A 16,893-nucleotide genomic window follows, 5' to 3' on the forward strand; every position below is an offset into this window, starting at 1 on the left:
TACAACAGGTATTATGGATCCATGGAATTTTTTCCAAGGACATTTATTTTGGATCTGTAGACATTTGCCCAAAATTTCTTACTAATTTTATGTGGTTTTGCTTGCAATATACATGGCTCCATATTGCATACAATACTTATCATTTATCTTATATATTATCGCAAGCAAATATTGAATATCCACATTAGTTACATATCTTCCTTTCAACATATTGGCGGTGAAGCTCTCCGAGAGCCCAAATAGGGAACAGGTTTCGGTAGTTACCATAATTGAAGTACATGTAACGGTTAGACACTCCAACATGTTCCTGCCACCAAAGCGATAGTACCATAAATATTGTTGCATGTTTAGAATGCTGTGTATGGTTCATGGTAAAGAGCCGAAGCTATGAAGATCATCAATGTCTTGTTTGGAGATCGACATGGATTTATGCACAAGCCATATTTCTGGAATGCAACTTTTTTGTGAAAGCACAGAGGACAATTCCACTTGCACAAGGAAACAGAAAGTGGGCACGAGAATGTTGTTTTGGTCAGTTGTAAATTTATTATATTGAGAACATGTTAGCTTTTTATGTACATGATAGTTCTATTTATAAAATGGTAAAAGATGCTTAATTTGATGGAAAAAATATATGTGTGTGCAAAAGAATTGAAGACTTACTTGTTGTGGAAAGTCGCCAGAGTCCAGTTGCATATTGATTAATTCTTTTGCAGCATGATATAATGGTGTTGGATCTCTTTCAACCTGCTTTCCATTCCCACGACAATGAAATAATAAACGGAGATCAGGATGGTTTTGTTCATAATTTGTTCACCGAAATTGAAATGCTGTAATGCAGAAAATATACCTGTCCAGCATAAAGTAAAGCCAACATTGCCCAAGCGGTGTTGACAGCATGAGGACTGCTTGCCTCTGCATAAATCTGCAAAATATTATAATAAAGACTCAGCCAACATAGTTGTTTTTTTAAAGAGTGACATGACACAATGCATTAGGAGTAGCCTTAAGATGCACTTGATAGTTGCTGAGTCTGTGAACATGGAGACAATTAGTTGTCACTGTTAGATTTTTTTTTTGAGCTTAGTTGTGACTGTTAGATACCTTGCGCTTGTACCCAAGTGTGGAGAATTCATTTTGTTAATTGCTAGAGAAATATGTAAGCAGATCCCTAAATGCCATTTTTAGATTAAATGCTATTTCAGCATAACTAACATAGCAGAGGCCGGTAAGTGACTTCATGATTATTCTATCAACTCGATGTAATGATTGCAAATTAATAAAATCCTTCATAAAAAAACATAGCAAAAACTAGCACAATTCAAACATCTGCAGACACTATACCACAACACCATAATATTGACATATGTGAGTTTGCTAAACTATAAAATTGTCATCGATGATTGCACCAGAGACACTTACACTGACTTAGGATTGTAGTTAGAATAGATCTTTACCAATAGACGGTAGGTTTCTGCAGTGACATCTACCAACCTTAATGGAGGCTTAGATTTTTTGTTGTTGGATAGTGAGCAGCTTTGGATACTAAGTAGATAGCCAAATACAGCCATTGAAGTATCATATCATATTTAAAGACGACCAGATTGAAATCAGATATGAGCTAACAAAACCACTTAAGAAAATGCAAGCATGATCACATAAGGAAAATCAATATTTACCTTAGTTTCACTTGAAAGATATGTTTCTCCCCATCCACCAGTACTTGACTGCTTCGATAAAAGAAAATTGCATGCTTTTCTGATTGAATAACTATTTTTGTATGTTTTTCCAGCTGCCACTAGTCCTTTTACTGCAAATAGTGTCCCATAGATGAAACAGATACCCCAAGTACCGAACCTGTTGAATAAGGAATAATCTAGTTATTAGCATAATTAAATTTTTAATATTTTTTACTGAATAAAAGAAAGTTCTAGGTACCATGAGCCATCCGGTTGCTGTTCGTTTTCAATAAACTTTGTTGCATTTTTGACACAAATTTCTATCTCATCCTTGCGGTAGCCTGGACACAGATCTCTGAATGTAACCAAAGCTTGTAGAACAGATGATGTGCATTCAACGCATCTGTCAATTGGTTTTATGGATTCAGATGATAGGTCACCTCCCATAACTAAAGGAGTCGTCATTAGAAGAAAGGAAACAACTGTTTTTTCTTCTCGTAAAGACACATATTCATCACTTACGGATTATCAACCATGATGTTTGCAAAAGTCTCACAAGGGTTGAGAAGCTGATGACAAGGAAGCCAGGTCAGTACAATCATGCAAGACAGGCCAAATCAGAATAATTTAGGACAAAACAGAATAATTTGGAGCAAAATTTAATCTGTGCAGAACACTGAATTGTTTTTAAAAAACGCTTCATAGTTCTTGAAGTTTAACTATTATTTTTGTTGTTACTTCATCGATCTTTTGACTGCTTTCAACAACCTTTTTCTGATCCATCACTATGCAATGAACAAAGTGCTTGCCACAACCAAATCCTCACTTGATTTTCTATTTTTGTTTGCCCAAATAGTAAGTTCATCAGCATGACAGTTAGTTATTTCCATCCTTAGCCCTTTGTTTAGTTGCAACCCAAAATCCTAAAAGTGCTACAGTACCTGTCAAATCGAATGTTTGCGGCCTGTGCATAGAGCATTAAATATAGACGAAAAAAACTAATTGCACAGTTTGGTGGGAAATTGCGAGACGAACGTTTTGAGCCTAATTAGTCCATGTTTGAACACTAATTGCCAAATAAAAACGAACGTGCTACAGTAGCCCAGAATTTCAACTTGCTGGAACTAAACAGCCTCTTATTTTAGAGTAGTTCTGGAATCGAGGCCCTTGTGCTGCTCTGGAGGCAGCAAAACTACCAGCTCATCAACAAGACTTCCCATCGCCAGCCTCGATGTCCACCAACACCAGCCGCCATGCATGTGGCAGCAGCGACCACCTCTTCACCTTCCTTTCTCCCCATTTGTAATAATCCCAAAATATCGTAACCCGAAAATACAAGATTTTTAAAAATTTTCGTAAAAAAGCTCTTGGATGATGTTGTGCATTTAGAAATATTGGAAGTCGCCCAAATTGAAATTCATTTAATTAGGGGACGCACTTCAATCATATATTGCATTAATCACCCTGTTCGCTTGTTGGTTTTAGCCAGGCTTATTCAACCAGCCAACAATGTTTTTCTCTCACAACAAACCAGCATCAGCCAGCCCAAACTAGCCCAGAAACCAACCAACGAACATGCCGAATAAACAAATCCAACATGGCTGAGTTGACTCTTATGGATTTTTCGTAACCTAAACCAACCCTTTCAAAAATATACATGTATACTTAAGCACGAGTATATATATATATATATATATATATATATATATATATATATGGGCTACCTTTATTTAGAATAAAAACGGAAATAGAAAAGAAGAGAGGAAAGAGGCCAGGCAGTCTAGCCCAGCCGTCCGTGGCACAAGCCACGCAGACAGCCGTCCACCAGACCGCTCCTCTCCTACTCTCTCTCTCTCTCACGGGTGCCGAGTGCCTACAGGCAGGCCAGTTGAGGCCCATAGTTAATAATGTCCACAAACTCCACAACTGTGAATAATGTTCAACACTCAATATGGGCCTAGAGACTTCGATTTGGTATACTAGGAGTAATTGTATCATCTTGATGTAATTGTCCGAGACCCATGAAGTTTCCTTTATCTAAAAAAACATACTTTAACAGTATTATTGTAATCAATTATGATCTCAAAATGTTCTGATTGCTTCAGAAAAGTAAATTTCTTAAGGTTTAAAGATGTTGCCATGCATGGTCCTGGTGTGGTGGTATGCTTATACATTTCTAAAACATAATTTTTCCATCGAAACAAAATTATCTTGCATTGCAGTGAGAGGATTATTAAACTGTTTGCAGATCGTGTGTTCTACACCCAATGAATCGGCACGGTGATTGAAAAATTGAATTGCAGACAATAGAGGAGCAACCAAAGCACTCACCTCCAACCAGGATGACGTTCTTTTACACTCGTATGTAGAAAATGTCCCGTCGTTGTTCTTCACCGATACCAAAAAAAAAAAAAAGGTTGTGATCAATAACCTCAGCACTGAAGTCCCAATTTTATTAAAAATACATAAAGAAGATAATGGAATCATAAAGAGAATTCCATTTCTCTAATTAATAATGCTGAAGGGGTTTGTCATATGATGCGTACCATAAAAGATAGCAAGCAATCCACTGCATCATACAACCGCTGTCCTTGTATTGGTTCCCCAACTAGTTCTGGTGGTAACTTTGATAGCAAGAGCAGTGCCTGAAGAAATGAAACTGATGGTTAAATATAAGAAAAAAAATTATATGCGCTTTTCTTAATATAATTAGATGGAGAAGAGTCCGCTCAATTAAAGTTTGCATATAGGAAGGCAGCAAAGTTTCCTAGAAAAAGTTAATCTCTCGCACCCTTATAAAAGGGAAGATTGATATTTTATTATCTTTCCAAACAAAATTTACAACTTTCAATGCAGTGTTGCTTCTGATAACTTCCAAATTTTGTTTTGGAAAATCACCAAACGCACTCATGCGTCCAAAACCCCTAGATGCAGACCATCCAATGCTTATAGGGGTAGGGTTTGCATCTGTTCATAAGGGTAAGTGTAAACACGTGTTGTATTGTGTAATTTTTTTAAAAAAACGTATATCTAGCTTCACCCTGGCCGCGCCCACGATGTCGCCAAACGCAGACCGCCACACGGCACCGGAGCCCTGCCCGCCCCCATCGCCAGTTGGGGGACGAGGACGACCCCGTGCGCTCTGCGGCGGTCGGCCACGCGCCCACGCCCGCCCGGTGCCTTGCCGCACGAAGGAAGCTAAGCCCGCGCCGCGCCCGCCCGGTTCCGCGGAGGACACACGTTCACCGCGCGGCCGGCCGACCCGCGTTCGTGTCCCTGCCCCGAGCCAGCGCCTGTCCGGTCTCCGTTCGCCCTCATGCCGCACCGCACGCTATCTCCCCTGCTTCCTCTATCTTGTCGTGCTGCAAGCGCCTCGCCTCGTGCCAATGCCGAACCCATCGAGTGCTCTGCTTGATCTGGCCGCCTGCTCTGCCTCGCCTCGTCCTAAGACCGCCCCATCAATGTGGTGCCTCAGAAAGGATCCTAGGCGTGCCAAGGGAGCCAGCCTCGCCACCATGAGGCATCGGACCGCTGGCGCGCATGGGAAGCCGCGGTCAACCGTAGCCAGTCTTCTCCAAGGGAGCCATCAACACTTGCCTATTCTAGATGAGCTCCGGTCCATGTCCTGCCCCTCCGTTGACCCTGCTTAGCCATGGCTTCATCGGAGTGCCGCCGCTACGCACCGCCGCCACATGTACGCGCATGACCGGCCATGCCTGGCCGATGCCGATGTCGCCCCTGGTCGCACAGCCGCCGCGCATGCGCCGTGTGTCAAACACATGCGGACAAACCAGCCGCCAGATGGTGATAGAGAATCACAGCTGTAACTCATAGTGAGCTTATCTAGGACATGGCCTGTGGGGTTGGGTTCTCTGGGCGTCCGGGTCTGTTCAGTCCTTATGCGCTTAAGATTCGGGAACAACTAACTTATTATGCGGACCTAGCAGGGTTTGTACATGCGTCTGTTTGGTACCCCTAACTGGTTGTACAATTGATTTGAATCGCTCTCTCCTCGGATATGAATACTACTTCCTATCTTACTATTGTTGTCGTAAACAACTCGAACATAATGGATTGTGAAGGATGACATAAGGATGATGGTATTACTTAACTTATCTCATGCTTGAAAATAGTACAGTTGCTTACCTATCATGGTTAAGTAATGAACTTAATATGACTGCTAAAATTTACTTATAAGGGCCCACTATTAGTAAGCTTTCTGCAAAAGGAACAATAAGACAACAAACCAAATTGAGAGTTGGGAGTCTACTCCCACAAGTCGGATAAGTATTAGCTTGTTGAGTACACTTCAGTATTTAGGGTTTTATTCCCCATGTTGCATATGCTGATAATGAGGAGTGACTAGGTCAACACCACTTTTCAGGCCTATCGACGAGGTCTAGGATGGGTGATCCTTGTTTGCCATTTGGTGTGGGGTTCCTCCTGGTGGGCACAAGGAGGATTCCTTTCAAGACGTCCTTCATAGTTGCTTTTATATCATCATTTGAGTTGTTAGTTCATGTAGAGGCAAAACTCTTATTTTGCTAATTCATCTTCTACATGCAAGTGTTGGACTTTTGCTTTTGTTGTAATAAACTCTTAAGTTTGTGATGTATGTATGAAACTATTTGGAAAACTCTACGATGTATGAGATGATTAATGTTGATGTATAAGCTTATCAGTTATTATGGATTCTAGAAAAAAAAGTGGATAATTTCGAGTTCTCCCATGTGGTGCACTTGATGGACTACCGAAACCGAACTTGATAGGTATTTTGGGTACTGAGTGTCTAAACAAGGATGACAAGTATGTTTGGGATTAAGTTTAGTTAGGTGGTACGGCCACAGAAGATTTGTCTGGTTCTATATATTAAGAGTAGACATCTAGATTAGAATATCTTCACCTGAAGTGCCTCTGCAGTACAGTCCGATACAGACCACCATTATCTGATGTGGAAACTGTCCATGAGCCTTTAGATCTATGTCGGTAATAAGTTTTGTAATCAGGATGGTCTTCACGAATCTAAAAAACAAAATACATGTTAGAAGTTCATATGCAAGCATTGTTTTGCTTAACAATAGAATCAACATATTAAACATTGTACCTGTGAATTTTTAAGAAAATCATGAACTTTTGAAAGTGTTGGACCAAATTCTTTTGCAAGTTCTGTGGAGCAATATGCCCGTACAATAAGGGCAGCTTCCCAGCACTGAACACCATCATATGCAAATTTTTTTTTAATTTTAACACTTTTTAAAAACTAATTTTAAATCTAACCCTCTCTGTTTTTTTAAACTAACACTTTTGGCCGCGCCTATTGCCATGGAGCGGCCAAAAGCCCGGCAAGGGGCCGATGTGGCGATGACCGGAAAGGCTGACCATTGACGTGGCAGGGCCTGCCGCACCACCCATCTTGACGCGGCAGGGCCAAATAAATATCGCGAGCGAGCCCGCCTGCCCGCACGCACGCCAGCCCGCCCTCCCGCACGCCGCGCAGTGCCCCACCGCCAGCGTGCCCGGACGGCCGCCCGCCCGCCCACGCCGCGGCCGCCCACTCCCGCCGTGCAGCGCCTGTGCCGGCCGTGCCACGAACGCCGGCGCGTCAAGGCCGTCTGCTCCTACAAAGGTACCTCCCTCTCGATTTCATGCTATTTTGATTATTATTGATTTAGGATAATTAGTGATTTAGGATAGTTAGGGTTTTATGATTGTTATTGATTTATGATAGTTAGTGATTTAGGATAGTTAGTGATTTAGTATAGTTAGTGATTTAGGATAGTTAGGTTAGTGAATTTGTTTGTAATTTAGGTTGGTAGTTTGTAGGTTTGAGGTTGTGTGTTGTAGTATAGTTAGGATTTTGGGTATAGGGATTGATTAGATATTTATTATTTAGTTTATAGTTAGTTATTTAGTTAGGGCTTTTGGGTATAGATACTAGTTTTCAAATGTCGGTACTTACTAGTTCGTGATACGTCGATTTTGATGACTTGACGAAGTTTCGTCAAATGCTTATATTCCTAATGAAGTTGTTTAATATGTCTGTTAATGTTACTTTAAATATATACATGTGCTTTCATATTGTGTTCGTATTGCATAACAAGTAGTTCAAATTTTGCAATGCTACATAATGTTAATTTGAATACTCTAACCCTTTGTTTATCAATTTGTAACAGGATAGCTCCTCCCACACAGCACCCATTGTATCCCATTCTTGAGGTGGAGTACGACGACCAGCACCGAGCACACATCTTGAGTGACAACGACGCAGAGGTGGCCTTGCCTCCTTTGAGGCCCTGCACGCACACCAGGGCACACCAGTGGGACGAGCGTTACGCGCCGTACATACGGCGTGCCGGCTTCCTCGAGCTTGTCCGTGTTGTCAACAACAGTCTTCCGCCCCTTGACCCAGCACTACTTACTGCAGCTGTAGACAGGTGCGAGTGCCTTATTTGTACGTAAACATTCTTGTAACAAATTTGAGGCAACTAATAGTCGTTCTATTCTTATAACAGGTGGAGGCCTGAGACCCACATGTTCCACCTACCTTGTGGCGAGATGACCTTGACCATGCAGGACGTGAAGGCTATTTATGGCCTTCGGTTGGGGGGACTTCTAGTGACAGGGATAGTTGACAATGATCACTGGAGGGAGCTGGTGGCTCAGTTTACTGGCTTTCTTCCACCGGACGACGAGGCTTCTAAGAAAATTAAGTGAGAAATTCAAGCCTATTTAATACTTGCATTGCTTTCCTACAGCCATCGGGTCTCATTTTCTTTGGTCAATTTCAGGAAAAGTTCCAGTGTTTCGTCGTCATGGATCATATAGCACTTTGATTACTTGGACCCATAGGCTGAGGAGGCTTAGATCGACAGGTTCGCTCGAGTGTGGCTCTAGCACTTTCTTGGTGCTTTCCTCTTCCCAGACGCCTCGGGCAACACCATCAGCTGGATCTTCCTTGACATACTACGCCAGCCGTGGGAGAACATAGCGACGTATAGCTGGGGCAGCGCAGCCCCGACATAGACGTATCGACAACTATGTGTTGCCTGTTGTCGCACCTCAGGGTATGCGAACCTTGGGGGTTGCTCGTACCTACTCCAGGTTTGGTGTTGAGAACGATGGCCGTTGGGAGGCCCCTTAATACTGGTTTACCGGTAAGTACTTCGGTTCATTATATTCTTCGATATGGTTAGATATGATGAGTTTATTAATGGCTAATTCATTATTGTGTTCAATGCAGCAATGGAATAGGCAGGATACACTACCTACAGCTCTGTATATCTGGACGGAAGCAGAGTTAGTTAGAGGGAATGCGAGGCGCAAGTACAGGGAGTACACGGATGGTCTCGACATCCTGACACAGCACCAGGTTACGCTCTCTTTACTATCATACATGTGTCTTGTTCGATGTACACTGTATCACAACCTAACTCAATTACGAAATGTTCAGGTGCATTGGTGTCCTTGGGATGCTCTGGAGCTCCAGTATTATCTCAGTCTTGTCACTAGGGACGAGTTAGACGAGTATCGCTGCAATGTCCCTCTTATTTTCTTCCATGTGGTCGAGATTCACTTGCCCATCAGGGTCTGCAGACAGTTTGGAAGAACGTCAGGCTGCCCACCACCGCTTTACTCCACCAACCAAGGATTGCATGGGTGCATTATCGATTAATAACAAAGCTATAATTTAGAGGTGTGTGTGGTACAACTAACATCGTTTTGTTGCAGGTATGACCGCAGGAAGAGGTACAAGACCAAGGATTGGCGTGTGACACACAACACGCACATCCACTTGTGGGAGAACAGGGAATGACAGCCGGTCCATGCGGTCCTCCACACGACCAGCACACCTTCGACGAGTACTTGCGGTGGCTTCATAGGTCTACGAGGACACATATCAAGCCCCCATACACTGAGGAGGCGATTGATGAGGTCTCGGAGGAAGATGTGATCGAAGATGTGTACGACGTTGCCACTAGAGAGGACACACAGCTACAGAGAGCCCCGCTTCAAAGATACGTGGTAAGTTCCTTGAATGGTATAATTTGTATCCATTTGGTATTAAGTATGTATACTAAAACTGTCCAACCACGTTTCTATACCTAGAAGACACAATTGTCGAGGATGTCCAACGAAGCAGCGTTCGGCTTCATGAGTCTAGAGGCAATGGGCCAGGCGTTCTCGAGGCTTTTGTGGAGGTAAACATAAACTTGTCCATTCCGAAAATGTTTCTTTAGTGTATATGCATTTGGGAAATGCACTAACTTTAACATCTATTTATGCAGAAGGTGAAGAAGAGCTGCAGGAAGCTAGCTCAGAAGCTGAGCTGCATAGACACTCCTTATGAGGAACCGCCACTACCGGCGTAGTCGGGTGGCACGTCTTCAGCCTCTTTGAGGACACTAGCTAACTCTTCTCAGCCGGTGACAGGTGACACTTTCGCGTTGCGTACACCACCACATCATAGCGCTGGGAAGGACCCTACAACCAAGGACGACGAGGATGACGATGATGACCCTCGAGCTTCCGCAGACAGCACGACCAGTGGGACGATTGGCCGCAGGACGAGATCGGCATGTCTCAGCTAGGTGGTGCCCCGCTTGGTACCCAAGGAGCCTCACAGGTACTAACAAAGGTAGCTTCTTTAAATACGTAGGCTCCATGAACTAACAATCATAAATATTATAAGTAATCGTGCATATCATATACTTGCAGGGTATGAGCCGTACGCACCGCTAACGCAACCACACCGATGTTGGCTACACTCCCAATGTGTTGCCAACAAATTCGAAGAGACAGAGGCGTCCGAGGGATCCTTACACTCCTGGGTCTTAGTTTGTTAGGTCGAATCAATATTGATGTCCGAAACTTGCAGGCTTAGTTGATTATGTTATGTCGAACTTATGTCAAACTAATGAAAATGTTATGTGGCGACTTGTCAACTTGCGCACGGACTTCATTTATTGCTTCATATTCGTTTCAATGCATCGCGGCCATCACTGCCGGTTGAGATTAAGTAGCAACTAGTTCGGAAAGCGGTAGTCCCAGGGTATCTCGACGTCGGGGTCTATGGTCGCGTCGCTGCCGATCCTACAATATAGGAGCAAAAAAGCCAAAAAAAAATAAGTTCCCTTAAAAAATATTCGGCCGTGAAAAGGATTCAACAAAAGACATAAATAAATCCACTGTTGATTTTACGTTAAGCAATACCTAGAGTAAGTTCCACTATCGGCGCGGAAAGTTCCGATTAAACGGTCTAGGTACCGCCGCGCCATGCGCCGTGGCGCGGCACTGCTGTGCCAAGATGGTTGGCGCGGCAGGCCCTGCCACGTCAACGGTCAGCCCTTCCGGTCGTCGCCACGTCAGCCCCTGCCGCGCCACCATGAGCCTTTAGATCTATGTCGGTAATAAGTTTTGTAATCAGGATGGTCTTCACGAATCTAAAAAACAAAAAACATATTAGAAGTTCATATGCAAGCATTGTTTTGCTTAACAATAGAATCCACATATTAAACATTGTACCTGTGAATTTTTAAGAAAATCATGAACTTTTGAAAGTGTTGGACCAAATTCTTTTGCAAGTTCTGTGGAGCAATATGCCCGTACAATAAGGGCAGCTTCCCAGCACTGAACACCATCGTATGCCTGGATAAGTTTTTATAATGGTGAATAAGTTTTTGTTACAAAAGCTACAAGAAATTCTGGAATATACACCTTTTACCATTGAAAAAATAAGGAAAAAAAGTTACATACAATGTGTATGTAGAAAAAAAATGGTGGATGTAAAAGGCAAACATATGTGTGCTGCTCCTAGGTTGTCAAAATGAATGAGGTTGGTTTCCCTACTCAGGAAGCGTTTGTTCCCACCTCCTAAAGTTTAGTCCATGTCATATCGGATGTTTGACACTAATTTAGAGTATTAAACATAGACTAGTTACAAAACTAATTGCATAGATTAAGATTAATTTACAAGACGAATCTATTAAGCCTAATTAGTCCATGATTGACAATGATGTGGTGCTTCCGTAAACATGTGCTAATGATGGATTAATTAGGCTTAATAGATTAGTTTTGCGAATTAGTCACTGCTTCTGTAATTAATTTTATTATTAGTATCCAAACACCCGATGTGTGACACTTCCTAAACTTTAATCCCTAGATAACACCATCTCAATCGCGAACTATCAATGCCCAACCATCATGCAAGGCCTTGTGGACATAGCGGCCCCAGGCAGAGGTCCCACGCCGGTGTGACGGGCTCAGGGGCGCGACCTGATGTCCTCAGCTCTCCCATCCTGGCTTCACTGTCTCTCCATCTCCGTGATCAAGCAAGCTGCAAGCCAGATGGATAGTGGAGGTCTGGAGGCCAGCGCCCAGGTGTAGGTCACAAGGGGTAAATTCTAATTCCTAAGACCTGAACTCGTGGAAGGTAATTATCTAATTTACTAATTATTTTATATTTATCGATACAAATATTTTTTTATGTTAATGAATAATTACTCATTGCTATAAGTAGATGCAGAGAACTGTTGTATTGCGCAAAACGGTCGATGGTGCATACACTCACATCCGATAAAAAAAACAAATTACTACTCTTTTTTTTGCGAGGATCACAAATTACTACTCAACAAGTGAAAACAAGTCTTTTTATTTCAATTCTGTTAAATAATTTAAAGAACACTAAGAGAATGATATTGTGTTCAAATAAAAATTATGCAATCCACAAAATAAATAGGTATGATTTTTTATTTACCGCATCGCTATGTATGCATATATCATTTTATTTTTTATGGCCAGCAGGGCCTCTTTTAGAGTTTGGAACACGGCCTCGAATTTTGACGGCACGGCCCTGTCTGTCTCCAAGATGAATTTCGACCGCACAAAGCAATTGTTGAATAAACTTCCAAGCCGCAGTTCGTCCAAGTGACTCCGCATGTTATACTTCCCGTTGCAACACACGGACATATTTGCTAGTTGATTAAAAGAGGATTAAAATATAAAAATTCTCCGCAATTCTGCAGCAGTTCTTCTACCTCTACGTGATGGTTGCTTTCCTTCGATCTGCAGCGTGGTCGCTCTATTGCGTAATTTTCATCTACGTACACGGTGTACTAATCTGCTGGCTCTGGCTGTTCTTGCATTCTTCTTAGTCTCTTCTTGCATCTCGACATCACCTTTCTTCCAACAATACACACGAGTAGTAGTCGATGCATCCGTGGGAAACAACAAGGGGGGACGACTAGAGTCCAACCGGGTGGCGTCTCTGTTCCGCGGCCTGGCCCAGCTAGCGCGACGCGCACCACGGAAGCTTCTCGCACGCGACCGCCTGCTCACGTCGCCCCGTGTCAAGCCCAGCTCGTGCGGGCGACACATTCTGAGGACTTACCGCGCGCCGTGCTCATGTTGCCGTGGATTCCTAGGTGAACATGGTATAGATAATCCTCGCCCGAATTCAAAATTTAAGGATACGAACAAGTGTTTTTAATATCCGCGTGGATACGGATAATCTGAATCCGATTATACGTGGATACCGTGTAAAATATGTGATCGATAAAATCCGGCGAATATGGATTATCTGATAATTCAACGCGGATTATCCGGTGCTTATAATATGATATCCTAATATTTTAAGGAGCCCAAGCGGAAAGTGTACACAGATCAGCCCATCCCATGACATAAGTATTATTATATTGTAGCCCTACAAGCAAACCTCGTCAACTATATATACTAATTTAAGTATCTTTAGATAGCCGATTGTAATTATAGACTCGAGGGGGCCAGCTCCTAATTGGCTAAACCAGATGGACGAGGATGCAGAGAAAGATCATTTTGGAGTTATCAAGATCAAGAAGATGGAGCCGATGCAGTTTTCAGTGATTGCGATCAGTTGTCATCGACTCAAGGAAAGAAGACCATCGGATCGAAATAGTTCGAAGCATGAAAATTCATACTCCGAACTAGGGGGGGCCTGTGTTGACTCCAAAATTTGGTAAGCGTTCCCTGGAAAAGAAGAGATCGGCCGATGATGTTGAAAGTAAGAAAAATCTCCTAATCAATGTATATTTACGAGCCTGGGAGAGAAAATCAAGAAATATACTGTAGAAGATTTGGGAATATTATATTCCGTTTGCTTACCGAACAAGGACACGTATATCATGTATGTGCATGCACATGGCCGGCTAGGTGTCATATTCATATACATGCTCGACAAGGTGTTTGCATAGATGATCTTGCCGGTTGAATTAAATAAGAGAAGACACGTCGGCCAAAGAAAACTTTATTAGCGAGAACTCTACAAAAGGGGAAATAGAGTAATTGTATCTTAAATATTTTCCGATGTTTTAGATATATCTTGTTAGACAAGTTCCTTCAGGACTCTTATCCGCCCGGGGTATAAATATAACCTCTGGCCATTGTAATAGGGATCTCTCAATCAATCAATACCAATCACTTTTTTTTAGCTTCACGCCAACCCTAGGAGTAGGAGTACTGTAGATCTCGGTGAGTTCTTCAACAAGCAGGGTTGCATCGATTCGATCGACCTCCGGCTTGTCTGTAAGTACCATCATGGCTTATACTTCTGTTTGTAAGGCTGCATCGGTTCGGCCGACCTCTTACGAGCTCTAGTATAAGTTAGTTATCGATCCTTATCTGATTCAAGTACGGCTGCATCGGTTAAGTTCTACCTCCATTGCTCGAATTAGATTAAGGTCAAGTTATCGGCTCTACCTAAGGGGTGGCATCCTTCGGTAGAATCATTAAGTTACCGATCTTGCTGATGTTCTTGTTGTCATTAGTTTCAGTAATATCAATCTGCCCGATCGAGATCGATCTAGATCGGCCTCACATCCTTTTAGTCCGTCGTTTATTTCGTCACATTGCAATGGTTCTTACTTAAAACGACGGATTATGTTTTATCAGCCGTTCTACATCGATCTTGATCGTGCCTAGTACATGGCTAAGGCATGTCTGATCTTAAGAAGATTTACTTGCTAGTTGAATCCGGTCTATAGTTTGCTATTATGGTTGTAACGATCCGGTCGATCCCCACTGTTAGCCTTTAAATCAGAGTATGCTAATTGGTAGATTTGCTTTCGACCAGACATGACTTTGACTGTTTACTATGCATGCATCGGCTAAATTGCCGATTGCCTGTACTTTAACGCTTATAGTGTGTCTTCATGGTTATGTTAAATGTGAATAGATCTGTTTATTTTAAAGGCTTGATCTATATTTATCATGGTTGCCATCGATCTGGTCGAACCCCACTGTTAAAGATAACATGTTAGATTTGATGAGTTTATAGATCTGTCCATATTAAACAGTCGATTGTTCACATGCTGTAATCCCTTTTCTATTCAAATCGGCTATTTTAGCCGATTCGCCTATGCTTTCACAAGATATGGCACGCTTTCATGAATCTGTTGACGTATAGTCGGTTTTATGGATTTTCTGGCTTTAGATTATTGTCATCATCATAGCTGCATCGATCCGGTCGAACCTCACTGTTGGTGATAATGAATTAGATTTAGACAGTTCGTATATCCCTTTATATTCAACAGTCGATTGTTTACATGGTATATCCCTCTTTACCGAATTCATTGGCTTTACACCATATATTTGATAAAATCTGATTTAGCCAGTGATGTATCTTTGACGCATACATGTTAATAGCTTAAGGGAAATGACTGTTAAAACTGGGCGCACTGTATTCGTTACTATAAATCAATCATGACCCGCGAACGTTACAGTCCTTAACAGTCGATTTCTTCTCGTATCGGCTATTTAGTCGATTTTCCTGTTTGGCTGCTCCTGAAGTGGCACACTTGGAACTGTCTGGGTAAAACTGGCATGTTCCGCCTTAAATTACTGATAAACTTTCTCTTCTTGTCAATTGCAGGTCAAATTGACTAGCACGCCTTTGGGAATTCGCATGATCGGCTGGTCCTGCATTGAAGCCAGGTAGATCTCCAGATCATTCTGGCTTGCTGCGTGTCCACCGTGTGGCTACCACATTTTCACGCCGACACGCATTCTGGCACACTCGGTGGGACTTTGCAGGATCGACTGGTCCTACGTTGAAGCCAGGAGATCTCCAGATCATTCCAGCTTGCTGCGTGTCCACCCGGCGCGGCTACCACGTTTTTGTGTCGACACGCGTTCTGGCACGCTCGATGGGACTACAATTGTTCGATTGTAAGCTGGATGAATTCGTTGGCTACCTGGAAGTCAAATTACAACAAGACAAAATAAGAGCCGATGCATTGAATATGTCAGAGCCAACCTACTAGTACTGGTGTTCACGATGGTCGTCGACAAATAGCTTATCCCGACGTAATATTAGATCAAATCAAAGGGAAGCACATACACGTATGCGAGGTGATGACCTGGTGTGAAGTATATACTTATGAATATGTGTTCGGAATCTAGCCGTGTCTGTACAGACCACGTTTGGGAGTCTAGTGCCGGATTTACGACATCAAGTCTGGCAACTGCACATTGATATCAAAAGAGGCATTCAATTCAATACAGAATCGGCTGATGTTGACCCTCCGACCATCAGCGTCAGCCATCAGATGTTTATTTATTGAATTCGGCGATCAATCCCACCCAGAGAGATGACGCAAAGCAAAGTCCCAAAGGAGCCGGATTATAGGCAAGATCGTTTGCTGGAAGCGCACATTGGAAAGATATGCCAATACGTGCACTTACCCTTTTAGAAAACTAAGACAGTGACACGCTACTCCATCGGCTACTTCATGATCGGTACCAGCCAATCGGCAATTCCAGCTTGAGTCCAGTGCAGTCACAATTAGCCAATGCAGTCGCAATCGACTAATACGACCGCAATCGCTGATTAGAAATTAGAAGGATTAATTAATTCAGTTTATTGTTTGAGCTGAGCCTTCGGATCTATTATGAGAACATCATCCATATTGTCAAGATTTGCCACCATACGAAGCTTGTAACACTACGTCAAAAAAGGTTTTTAGGGGCGGTTGTAGATCATTTGTAGGGGCGGTTTGCCCAGCCACCCCTATGCAAGGGTCTCTACAAATCATGCATTTATAGGGACGGTTCCCAGGCCGCCCCTACAAATAAATTTGTAGGGGTGGCTCGTATTACCAGCCGCCTCTACAAATAAATTTGTAGGGGCGGCTTGTATTACCAGCCGCCCCTACAAACAGGTATTTGTAGGGGTGGTTCAATATAG

At 42.7% G+C, this 16,893-nt stretch overlaps 1 pseudogene; it reads right to left on the bottom strand.

Moving 5' to 3' along the window:
* Positions 1-164: 164 nt before the first annotated feature.
* Positions 165-11,899, bottom strand: LOC136499500 (achilleol B synthase-like; annotated as a pseudogene).
* Between the last annotated feature and the right edge of the window lie 4,994 nt (positions 11,900-16,893).

Source organism: Miscanthus floridulus, chromosome 13 (assembly GCF_019320115.1).
Source record: "Miscanthus floridulus cultivar M001 chromosome 13, ASM1932011v1, whole genome shotgun sequence".
Taxonomy (NCBI): Eukaryota; Viridiplantae; Streptophyta; class Magnoliopsida; order Poales; family Poaceae; genus Miscanthus; species Miscanthus floridulus.